Source organism: Monodelphis domestica, chromosome 7 (assembly GCF_027887165.1).
Source record: "Monodelphis domestica isolate mMonDom1 chromosome 7, mMonDom1.pri, whole genome shotgun sequence".
Lineage (NCBI taxonomy): Eukaryota > Metazoa > Chordata > Mammalia > Didelphimorphia > Didelphidae > Monodelphis > Monodelphis domestica.
Window position 1 is genome coordinate 276,330,637 of NC_077233.1, and position 11,916 is coordinate 276,342,552.

At 38.2% G+C, this 11,916-nt stretch overlaps 1 long non-coding RNA gene across 1 annotated transcript in view; it reads right to left on the bottom strand.

Moving 5' to 3' along the window:
* LOC103104643 (uncharacterized) overlaps positions 1–9,471 on the bottom strand; it is a 15,907-nt gene extending 6,436 nt beyond the window's left edge. Inside the window, exon 1 of the long non-coding RNA XR_008913259.1 lies at positions 8,683–9,471. This is a non-coding gene — a long non-coding RNA (uncharacterized LOC103104643). The remainder of the gene's footprint in view (positions 1–8,682) is intronic.
* Positions 9,472–11,916: the final 2,445 nt, after the last annotated feature.

Genomic DNA, 11,916 nt, shown 5'->3' on the forward strand with positions numbered 1-11,916 from the left:
AAAATGAGCTGGAAAAGAAAATGGCAAACCACTCCAGTTTTGTTTTTGTTTTTGTTTTAGTGAAGAAAACTCCAAAGGGAGTCACAAGGAGTCAGACATTACTGAAAGACAACTGATCAACAAGACGAGCATAGGGCTCTGAATTTATTTCTATTCATTTTTGTCAACGAAAAGCAATACCATGTACTGAGCCAACCTGAGAATCAGGGAGAACTGGTTTACGTCTAGCATCTGCCATATCTCAAGCAAGTCATTCTCATTGCTTTTGGCAAGAAGAGATTCTAAGATTATCTATAGAGAAGATGCTGATGTGTATTACAAGAGAAAATTCCCCCAAAATTTTTTTTTAATTTAAAAATAAACAAAAAAAGAAAAAATAATTTTTTAGAAAAATTTTTAAAAAGAAGAGAAACCCATCAGTAGTTCCCCACACCAGTGAAATCTCAGGTCTAGTACAAAAATGTTTTTCTTTACCTTATTTGAATTGGGCTAGAATTCTAGCACATCAAGATCTTTTTTTGGATCCTAGATGGCTCTTCTAACATAATAGTTATCCCTCTTAGCTTTGAATCACCTGCAAATTTGATGAACATGCCATCTAGATCTTCATGCAAGTCAATGATAAAATTGTGAAACAGCACAGAGCCAGGTTCCCATTTTGAGAACTAAGACCTTTCTCTAAAATATTGTCTGGGTTTAATCTTATAACCAATTCCAAATCCTATCATAAAGCACATACTTCTCTATCTTATCCACTAGGATCATTTGAGAGATCTTGTTCAATGTTTGCAGAAACCCAAGTATATTATATTTATAATGTGCTCTAATCTGCTGGTTTAATAACTATAAAAAATTAAATTATGTCATTTGGAAACAACTCACAAAATTATATCAGCCTTTTTGTTCACAGATTCCTTTTGTGAACATTTGCTCATAAACTATCCCTTTACAAATACTTAATAGATTTTTGCAGGATGTGTGTTTGAACTGGAGCTTCGAGACTCAATCCTGTTCCTTTTTGTGGAAGTGGGAATATTTGCTTGTCTGCAGACTTTGGTTGTAATTTCTTAGAAATTTAATGGATGCTAGAAATTGCCAGGGGCAGGTAGATGGAGTCAGAAAGCCCAGAGTTATGTGACTCTGAACAAGTCACTTAACCTTTGCCTATATAAAACTGGAGAAGAAAATGGCAAACCATTCCAACATCTTTACCAAGAAACCCCAATGAATAGTATTAAAAAGCTAAAAGACACAACATTGAAAGAAGAGCCCCTCAGGTTGGAAGGGCCTGGCATGCTATGGTCCACAGGGTCACGAAGAGTCAAACACAACTGAACAAAAGAAATCGTCATAATGAGAAGGCTGAATGAGCCCAGAAACTGACTCAGGCAGCAAACATTTGATCTCCATGCCAAATAGAGAGAGATGTGGCAGAGAAAATCAACAATGGCTTGATGATCCCTTCCAACTCTAAATCTATAAACCTTTAACCTTATGATTTAGAGCAAAGACATCAGACCCACGCATGACCCACAGCATTCCCAAGTGATGTCCAAACCAGATTAAAATGTAATTCAAGTTGCTGCTGAGAGAAGAATAAGTTTCTGGGAAGAAGCTAACATGAGAAGAACTAACGATCTCTATTATGTCCTCACTACATGATACATCATCAATTTCAGGGAATTTTCCCTTTAGATGGGGCTCTTTCCGTCTCAGTTGAATCTTGCTCCTAAGAGGAGAGTTCCTTCACTCACTGTTGTCTGGTATATATTTTCTCATATATATATTCTCTTATTCCTGTTTTGTTATCAAGTTGGATAAATGGATTTCTTTGCTTTTAAAATTCAATTTAATTTAATTTAATTTTAAAATTAAAATAAAAAATTAAATTAAAATATTTGCTTAAAAATAATTAGGAAATGTTTAACAAAATAAAAATACAAAAATTTAATGGTAATATGTAGCTTTCTAAGCCAATATGCAACCTGTGATGATCCTTATGTCCAGTGGCCCCTGTTTATATTTGAGTTTGACATCATTAATTTAGAGAATAAATTCATTTCAGAAACACTACAGTGGAAAAGAATGGATGATGACAAGCAGTTATGCTACAAAACAGTGAAAAGGATCCATATATTAAAGGAATCTGAAGGCCTTATGTATTTTAGATCAATCTAGTCTACAGAATATATGAAAAAGGCATGGATAAGAACCTCATAAGAAGAAAAGGCATGAATCAGTTGTGGTTTTTAGGGAAAGAAGTTCTCATGCTGAGTAAAAACCATGGATTGAAGTATTTTATTTTTTAAAACAAGCTCAGACAAAATATCAAAATCATAGAAAACTAGAAAATATTGGGACCATATTATTAGCACTGTAATGAAATCTTGACCACTCTGGGAACTCAGAGTCAAAATGACTTTGTCATCTTGGTTCAATTTATCCATCTAACAATATATTCAGAGGAAGAATTTTGGGGGGCTTTATTGGTCTTCTGAAAATGCAGAGCTACCAGGTATGGTAGCCAGTGATCTGGTAATGAGCCCCTTCCAACTTGGGCTGGACCTTGCAAAATAGACACCTAACGATGACCAGACTTGACCAGCCAGGAGAAGTCTGCCGGATGCTGAGCTAGGTTGGTGTCATCTAAAATCCCAGGCCACGTCCATACCATGATGAGGTGCTGGAGTGAGGCTTTAGGGAAAGTCCTATTGAGTATCCTAAGTAAGTCATTCACACCATACATAAGCACAAAGGTCTTTATTCCATAAATGTTATTACTCAAAAATAAACACTAAAAAATAGGAGACAAAGAAAAAATAATTTGTTGAAAATAGACGGCAAGTAACCCATTGGCTTTCATTAAAATATAATTATGAACAATGTTTCAAGGGAGAACAATGTGACTAAGTATTGCTTTTGAAAAATATTGCATGAACACTTTGTGAATTTTGAATTTGAATGTCTCATAACAAGTTCAATTTATTTTGATGCTTGGTTTTTGATGTTGTTTTTATTTTAAACCCTTACTTTCCATTTTAGAATCAATACTGTGTATTGGCTCCAAGGCAGAAGAGAGGTAAGGGCTGGGCAATGGGGGTTAAGTGACTTGCCCAGGGTCACATAGCTAGGAAGTGTCTGAGGTCAGATTTGAACCCAGGACCTCTTGTCTCCAGCCCTGATTCTCAATCCACTGAGCCATCCAACTGCCACAATACTTAGTCTTAATGACTATCATAAGTGGAAAAGGTATCTTACAAAGATACATAGATCTAAATGGAAGAAGTACATTATTAGCTATACTTACTAATTCACAATATTAATTTTTCAATTCTATCCCCTAATTATGCTGAAGTTTTTGTTGAAATTCAGGAAAGAAAGCCCCATCTTCCCCGATATCAATTGTTCTTATGAACTAATTATGAAGTATTCTATTTTAAGGTTTTTAAAAAATATGTTCAGGGGAGGGGGAGGGGAGGAGGAAAAGAAAATGATCTGTTTCCAATGAATAATGTATGAAAATGACCAAATAAAATAATGTTAAAAAAAAGGAAGACAAAATTGCTCTTGTCAAAATAAAAAAAGAATTTATAACAAATTAAAAGATAAAAAAAATATGTTCAGAATCCACTGAAATTGGAAGATTTTTTAAAACAAGTTAGTAAAGTCAATTTCCAAGTTTTTAATATGTGCACATTTGAGTCTGGAGGAGATACATTTTTTTTAGCAATCCAGAGAAGAAAATATCCCAGAAGAGAGAAAGGTCAGCACTGTCAGATATAAGCAAATGTAACCAGGAAGAAAAAGGATTAAGAAAAGGCCTTCAGTTTTGGCAATTAAAACATCGCTGGTAAATTTGAAGAGAATTCTTTCAGTCGAATGAATAATCTAGGATAAAGAGGGAGATGGAGAACCAAGGAAACCAAAAGGATAGTTGAACTTTGGAAGGAATTAAGGAAGTTTGGGATGAGGGGTGGATTTGAAGGGAAAGATAATCTGCAATTCAGATTGCAATCCATCAATGCCTACTCTATCACCAAAACCTAACTGTGGGTCAGTTTCTAACTCCTCAATGACTGCCCTGGACCACCACGGTTACTTTTTGAGGGGTGTCTGTGGCAAACATGTGGGTGATCTGGAAGACAGGATGTGGGGATGTTGGAATAGGGAGGATTGAGGAAATTTAACTCAGCAGCTACTGAAGGTATCTGGGTTGGGGTTAAATTATGTTAAAAATTGGCCTGAGGAGCCAATATTTGAGGCAGCTACAGGGCGCCAATGGTAGGAAAGGGCAAAGTAAGAGAGTATTGGGGCAACTAGTTAGGGTGGTAGATAGATCATTGGACTTGGAATCAGAAAAACTCGTTTTCATGGGTTCAAATAAGACTTCAGACACTAGTTATGTGACCCTGGGCTAGTCATTAAACCCTGTTTGCCTCAGTTTCCCCATATGTAAAATGAGCTGGAGAAGGAAATGGCAAACCATTCCAGTATCTTTGCCAAGAAAACCCCAAATGGGATCACAAAGAAACTGGAGAGAGATACAGACAGAGACAGACAGTGAGAAAGAGTAATAAAATTGTGCTGGAGCAAGCCCGTGATCAGCTATTATAAGGAGGGATGCAATCCCTCTTTTGACCCCCAATGGTTGATCACACGTCACTTGGGGTCAAGCCACAATTCCCAATAAGGCCTTGGTCTTCGCTTACAGGTCACTGATTTAGAGGAAGTATATATTCAAAAGTACTGATTTTTAGAAATGGGCATCTTTCAGGAGGACAGTCTTCTTTATTGTTCAATGCAACAATTGGTTGGCATGGGTGTCAATCCATGTTGGACAGTGAAGTGTGCAATTAGCATTCCTTAAGGAAATGGTGAATGGTACAAGAATGATATCTTTTGGGATGTGTGCTATGTAATTTACATTTGTGCCACGTCATCAATTATTATCATCTGAAAATAATTAACTCGAGGTTGGCTGATGAAAATGGAAATGAGGAGGTATGGAAAATGTCACAAGCTGAGAATATTCTGTGGTGGTTGGGAATTTTCACTGTTTCCTCCCCATGGGAAACCAGGAAAAGCTTTTGTTTTGGCAATAAGGACAAATCAAGTTAATCAGGATAATAGGTACATCTGGAGGGGTGGCATAGCTGTGTACTCAGTTCTCAAGAAAGATGATCCCAGACCCAGAGCGAAAGAAAGAAAGAAAGAAAGAAAGAAAGAAAGAAAGAAAGAAAGAAAGAAAGAAAGAAAGAAAGAAAGAAAGAAAGAAAGAAAGAAAGAAAGAAAGAAAGAAAGAAAGAAAGAAAGAAAGAAAGAAAGAAAGAAAGAAAGAAAGAAAGAAAGAAAGAAAGAAAGAAAGAAAGAAAGAAAGATATCTTTCTCTACCTTCCCCATTGAGAAATGCAATGAGCAAAAGGAGAAGCTGAGTGAAATTTTATTTCATTCACCCAAAACAATTAATTGCACTGAAAGGAGAACATTTCCTGATCAGGCAGTGTGAGACAAGGAAAAGAGTTTGGGGTTAGGAAAACCCTGGATTCAAATCCAGTCTTTGGCATATTAACTCTGTGGCACTGGGCTTCCTACTTCACTTCTCTGAGACTGTTTCCTCATTTCTAAATGGAAATAATGATGCTAATTGGTCTTGCTAGCACAACTCTCTCCCCCTCCAACCCAATATTCTACTCAGCTGCTAAAAGGAATTTTCCTAAAGCATCTACCTGACCAAACCCCCGCTGTACTCCACAGATCCCAGTGGCTCCCTCTTGTCTCCTACATGGATCTGCCAGTCCTGGTGGATCACACAGAGCACTGTTTTACCTGTTAAAATCTAGCATAGAGAATTTCAGAACTTTCTATTAAGACTCAAGGCCAACACTACCGGGTCATGAAAAAAGGCTGATCATCCAGGAAAGGTAACACCAAAGCGGATTGTCCCTACAAAAGATTTCAGTTCAGGATCTCTTGCTCTCTTCCCTGACTACAAAACGAGATTGTTTCTAGGCTCACCCTGGGGAAAGGACATGGCACGTCAGTCTACAAGGACTTCCTTTGCCCTGGGCCAAGCAGATTCTCCTTGTAACTCTGGTTTCTGGTGGAACCTTCAATGGAGGGCACTATCAGGTCAGGACACCCATTCGCCTAAGACCAAGAAAAATAAATACAAAAGAACCAGAGACGTCATGAATTCAGAAGCACATGGAGGTGGGCTGGAGGTGAGGAGGGGACAGGAAGGATGAAGGAGGACAATGGAGATGGGAAGGCAGGAGAAGTTTCCAGCATCCTTTCCCCATGCAGTAGATAATGGCAGATCTCTGCTGGCAGGAAAGAGATTGAAAGACAGACTGCATGAACCTTTTACAGCTCCAATCAGTTCTGACCCAGCCTCTCCTGATTCATCCACTGGTCCTTTGCACTCAGTCAACCAGAAGACTTTACACAGTACCAGCTCCCCAGTCCCTCAAGACTTGAATCAAATTCACCCACACTCCATGGGCTGCAGCAAAGGAGAGAAGAACTTCTTGTGCTTGTTTGTCAGCACTAAGAAAGATCTGCCCATGGCCAAAGGTTTGAGACCTTCTGGTCTAGTGGACCCTCCACATTCGTTATAAAAGTAATAACATTATTAAAGTTATAACAACTTTCTTGGTACCTCCTCGTAAGATTCTTGTTTTCTTCTCTGCATTTAAAAAACATTTTACTGAGAGCAGGTAGGCTCAGTGGACAGAGAGCCAAGCCTACAGATGAGAGATCCTGGCTTCAAATGTGGCCTCAGACACGTCCTAGCTGTATGACCTTGGACAAATCACTTAACCCCCATTAGCTAGCCCTTATTGCTCTTCTGCCTTAGAACCAATACACAGCATTGATTCTAAGACAGAAGGTAAAGACTTAAAAAAAGTTTTACTGATGCCCATTTTTGCACATTAGTAATAATATAGCACTTTGTACATTTATATAGCACTTACTATCTTGCCGGGCATTGTACTAAGTTGCTATTTTTCATTTGTTTCAGTCGTGTCCAACCCTTTGTGATTTCATTTGGGTTTTCCATGGCAAAGATACTGGAGTCATTTGCCATTTCCTTCTTTAGCTCATTTTTACAAATGAAGAAACTGAGGCAGACTGGGCTAAGTAACTTGCCCAGGGTCACACAGCTAGTAAGTATCTGAGGAGACAGATTTGAATTCAGGAAGATGAGTGTTCCTGACTCCAGGCTTGTTCTTCTACCCACTGTACCACTCAGCTGCCTCCAGTATGCTAAATACTTTACAAATATTACCGCAATTGATCTTTCTAATAATCCTGGAAAGTAGGTCCTGTTATTATCCCTATTTTATAGTTGAGGAAACTGAGGCAGATAAAGGTTAAGCGATTTGCCCAGGATCACAAAACTAGGCAGTATATGAAGTCACACTTGAATTCAGGTCTTCCTAGCTGTCCCTATTGCTACCCACTAACCCTCCACAGAATACCACTCTTAAAAGAAGCTCTCCTTTAGAATAATTATTCGTAGTCCAGCAAAACCAATCAGTACAAGGTTCTGAATCCCCCACTGAGTGAAGGTTGCTGAGAGCATATGGTTCTGGTAGTAGATTTTCCATCCATACATTTCTGAAGAACAAAATGAGGGAATAAACTAAGACAGGGAGGAGAGGAGAGATAGACAAAAAAGAAAAAACAAAACAATGAATAAGGTCTGTTTTATGGAGCCCAGGAACCTGAGCTTCAGTATGAAAAATGCATTCATCAGTCTCCTTAATCCAAAGAAATTCTTTTTGCCTTAGATGAGGGGGAAAATCAGTCCCTTAAGGGGAAAGAAAGAGGAAGAGGTAATAAGGATATGAGTCAGACACAGAGAATTGTTGGCAAATGCATATATTTCCAGCAGAGGAGGACTGTTTTCAGCTGATCTAATGGAGAAAACCACAGATAATGCTTGTCTGTTTTTTATTTATCCCTCCTTTAAGTTATTAAAACTACTCCACTCCAATAAATGGGGAAAAGGTGGGAAACAAGAACCATTTCTCTCCCTCTCCCTTTCTTCCTCTCTTGGGAGTGAGTGGTACTTGGAGTCAGAATCAATGTTTTTCTTTGGTTTTAGGTTTTTAATAGACGTTGTGGAAAGCGGTTATAGGCATTTGAAGAGAAATAAAGCTGTGGTTTATTAACAGGGCTGTTTTTAATCAGCCATGATTTGACTGAAGTGAACATGACTGAAGTGGCAATAATTGTGACTGATACTAGGATTTGCTGTGCTTTTGACAAGAATGCAAGGTTCTCCGATTCACTGAATCAAATCAAACTGTGTTTGTTTTGTAGTAGGTCGCAGTTATCAGCTTGAACGTTGAGTGAAAAGAGAGGAAAGTGAAACATCAAACAACCGAAAAATATAGAAAAGTTCAGACTTTCATTTGAGATCTGGCTACTGAAAGGCAAGACTCTCCATGAGACTTCTTAATGAGATAAGTAAGGAACTATATAACTTAAGAAAATCCAACCACACCACCACCAACCCATCAACCAAATTCAAGCCCTTCCCATCTTATGAACCCTTGTTTCTGACCCAACACCCCAAAGACAGTGCTCAATCATTGGTCCTGCCCACAAACATGGTCGCCTTGTGGCAGCAATGTTTTGTTAGCTCCTCCTCCTCCTATTAATGTCAACACTTACCTCTCAAAGTCTGGTCTTTCAGCACTTTAAAATCAAAACTCTCCATATTCCGTTTTCCCTTGACATCCTACAGCCAAAAGGAAGTTTATCAGTGAGACACCCACACATACATGCATAAACCTCACCCAATCCAATCTCCCTCCCTAACCTTCATGAAACGTGCCAACTTTCCATACTTCCATCAGTTAATACACCTTAAAAGGAAAAATTTTGAAGTTTAATCACAGGTGACTTTCTGGTTTTTAATCCTCTCATCATTGCTCAATTTTTGGAAGGAAGGCTTGAGGTCTGCAACCTAAGAAGGATTTCTGGTTTTCCATCCCAACCTAGCATGAAGTCAGATTTTGGCAAGAATCAAGTTTCTCCTCTCCATCCATGTCAACACCAGTTGGAAAGCATAGAGTAAGTAGCTAGGGAAGTGGCGGATAGTGAACTTCATAGAGCTTGGAGTCAAGAAAATCTCATGTCAAATCCTAACTTGGGTACTTACTAGGTGTGTCCCTGACAAGCCACATGACCTCTCAACCTCAATTTCCTCATCTATAAAATGGAAATAACAATACTCTACTTCATGGGATTGTTAAGATTGTAGTGTGTGTGTGTGTGTGTGTGTGTGTGTGTGTGTGTGTGTGTGTGTGTGTGCAGTGCTTTGTAAAACTTAAATCACAATATTGTCGATTATTATTCTTATTAGTTTTGAAACCAGTTTTCTTACAACTCCTATCTTGCTTTTAGGGGTGGAGGAGGAGAGAGGGGGAAACTCCCAGTCAACCTGAATATTTCTGGCCCATACTATTTCCCTAAGGATAATGATACTCATTGGGAATCTTCCCCAAACCCACCTCTTCAACCCAACTGCCCAACATCATGATGCTTGCCAACATTTCCTTTCTTTAGCTTCCAAAAAAGTCCTGAAACTAAGATAACAGGCACTTCTGTGAGTTTTTGAGCCAGTACAGTTCATTTGCCCCTGATTTATGTGAAACTGAGGAATGAACAATACATCTAATCCATGGAACATATTGTAAGGATGTAGCTCCATTGATTATCTCACATATTTAAGCAAAAAAGGGATTTTTATTGAACAAAAGAACCAAGAGTAATTAGGACCTGAACACTTCCTTGAATTAATCAAAGCCATCTGATGACAAATTTGGTCCTACATTAGGAATTTGTATAAAAGGAAGAAGCTATTTACAGGCAACTCAGAGCAGAAAAGCCAAGCTAAGGGAAGTCCCCCCAAAAGGCAACTCTTTCCACAACTTCCCCTCAAGGTGTCTATCTATATATCTATATCTATATCGATATCTATATCTATATCTATATCTATATCTTATAGATATCGATATAGATATAGATATAGATATCGATATAGATATCGATATCGATATAGATATAGATATAGATATAGATATAGATATAGATATAGATATAGATATAGATATAGATATAGATATATCTACAGACACTGTAATATAACATGCTGTTTCATTACCCAATTCTAGTATTCTGAATTCTGCTTCAAAGAGATCAGAAGTTAATTTGAATTCGATATAAATGTAAATAACTTAGACATAAGCAAATTAGAGAAACACAGAAGAAATTACCTGTGTAACCCAGACTTCTTTGGGCATGCCCTAGTCTCCTAACCTGGAGAAACTATTGAGTATTTTAAGCATGCCCAGTTTGCTTAACATAGAGTCCACCATTCTCCCTACTATGTACTTGAGGATAGATTCCTTTGATTAGCCACCTTCAACTGTTATTTGCAGCATCTAGAAGGTGAAGGTTCCAGTTTACTCAAGGGACGATCCCTTGAATTGAACTGAGGAAAGAGGAAGCAGTTGTAGCAATGGTTAAAGGTGAGTGACCAGCTGGAGATTTTCCTTTTGCAGCTTCCATGGCTTTCCTGTCTTCCCTGACACAGCTTCCTATTCCACTTATCCTATTGTTGAGCTGTTTCAGTCCTATTTATCATTTCATCATCCATTTGAAGTTTTCTTGATCATGATAATGGAGTGGCTTGCCATTTCCTTCTCTAGCTCATTTTACAAATGAAGAAACTGAAGCCAACAGGGTTGCCTTTGAAAAACCACAAACACCTCTATACTAGGTTCCACCACTGAAGCTAGGATGTAGTAGAGGTATTAAAGGCTAACGATGCTAAATCTTAGCCTTTCTAGCCTTTGAAAAGATGAGCAAAAGAAGTCAACAATTTATAGCTTATAAAGAAAGAAATGTCTGAGAGAGCTTATAAGGAAGTCACTTGCTTCTAGTCACCCATTCTAGAGACTTCAGAATCTTCCAGCCTTTCCCCCAAGTCCAAGTTGCACGTTTATCCTAAAAGAAAAAGAAAGGAGGAAAAACTTTGAGGAAAAGAACTTTTTTTCCAGAATTACTATAGAAAAAGAGTTTTCAAAGTAAAATAAATGGAAATACACTAGTAGTGGATGCTACCAAGACTTCTCGTTTGTAGCAGATGAAGGGAGAAAAGGCCAATGGGGAAAAACCAATGGGAGAAGGTGTAGGGAAACAAGGAAAAGCAGCCCTCGTTAAGTTTATAGCCAATTACCATTTGCCATACTTTGGACTTCAGTGTTTAGCCTATATGAAAGGCAGGTCTTTGAACAATAGAGCTCTTTTTTCTGCAGTTCACAGCTGTCAGAGACTGTTTCGCTCCCTCTATATTTTCCCTAAAGTGAGGTCTTTAATGGAGAGCATAAACACGAGGTTAGTGCTAAGCAGGAGGCTGGGTTTAGATAGAAGCCTGATGTGACCATTTGCATCTGTCCAAATTTGGAGGGAGAATCTGAATAAATAATGCTACAAAAGGCACATTGGGGAAAGAGGGGAGAGACACCAAGTGCTAAAAGAGTCAAGCTTCTGCCAGTATTACCAATGCGCCAGTTCAAACTAAGAATCCTGTCTTAAAACCATCTCTTCCCATATAAATGGAGACAGTAGTCATAGTGGGTCATGGTAAAGCTCTGGGGCCAACCCAAATGAACATCCTGGCTCTTGGAGATTCAAGTCGAATCTATATTATTTTTGTCATATAGTCAATGGTCTGATTATTTTTCTTCTTTTGTAATGGCTCAAAAAATAATCCAGTTATTAAATGTGCGATATAGAGTGTTCATCAATTTCTGGCTGCATGGAATAATCTTACTGTAATTGGACAGGCAGTTTAATGTGATAATGATTCGTGTTTCTGTCACTTTACAGTTTTCAAAG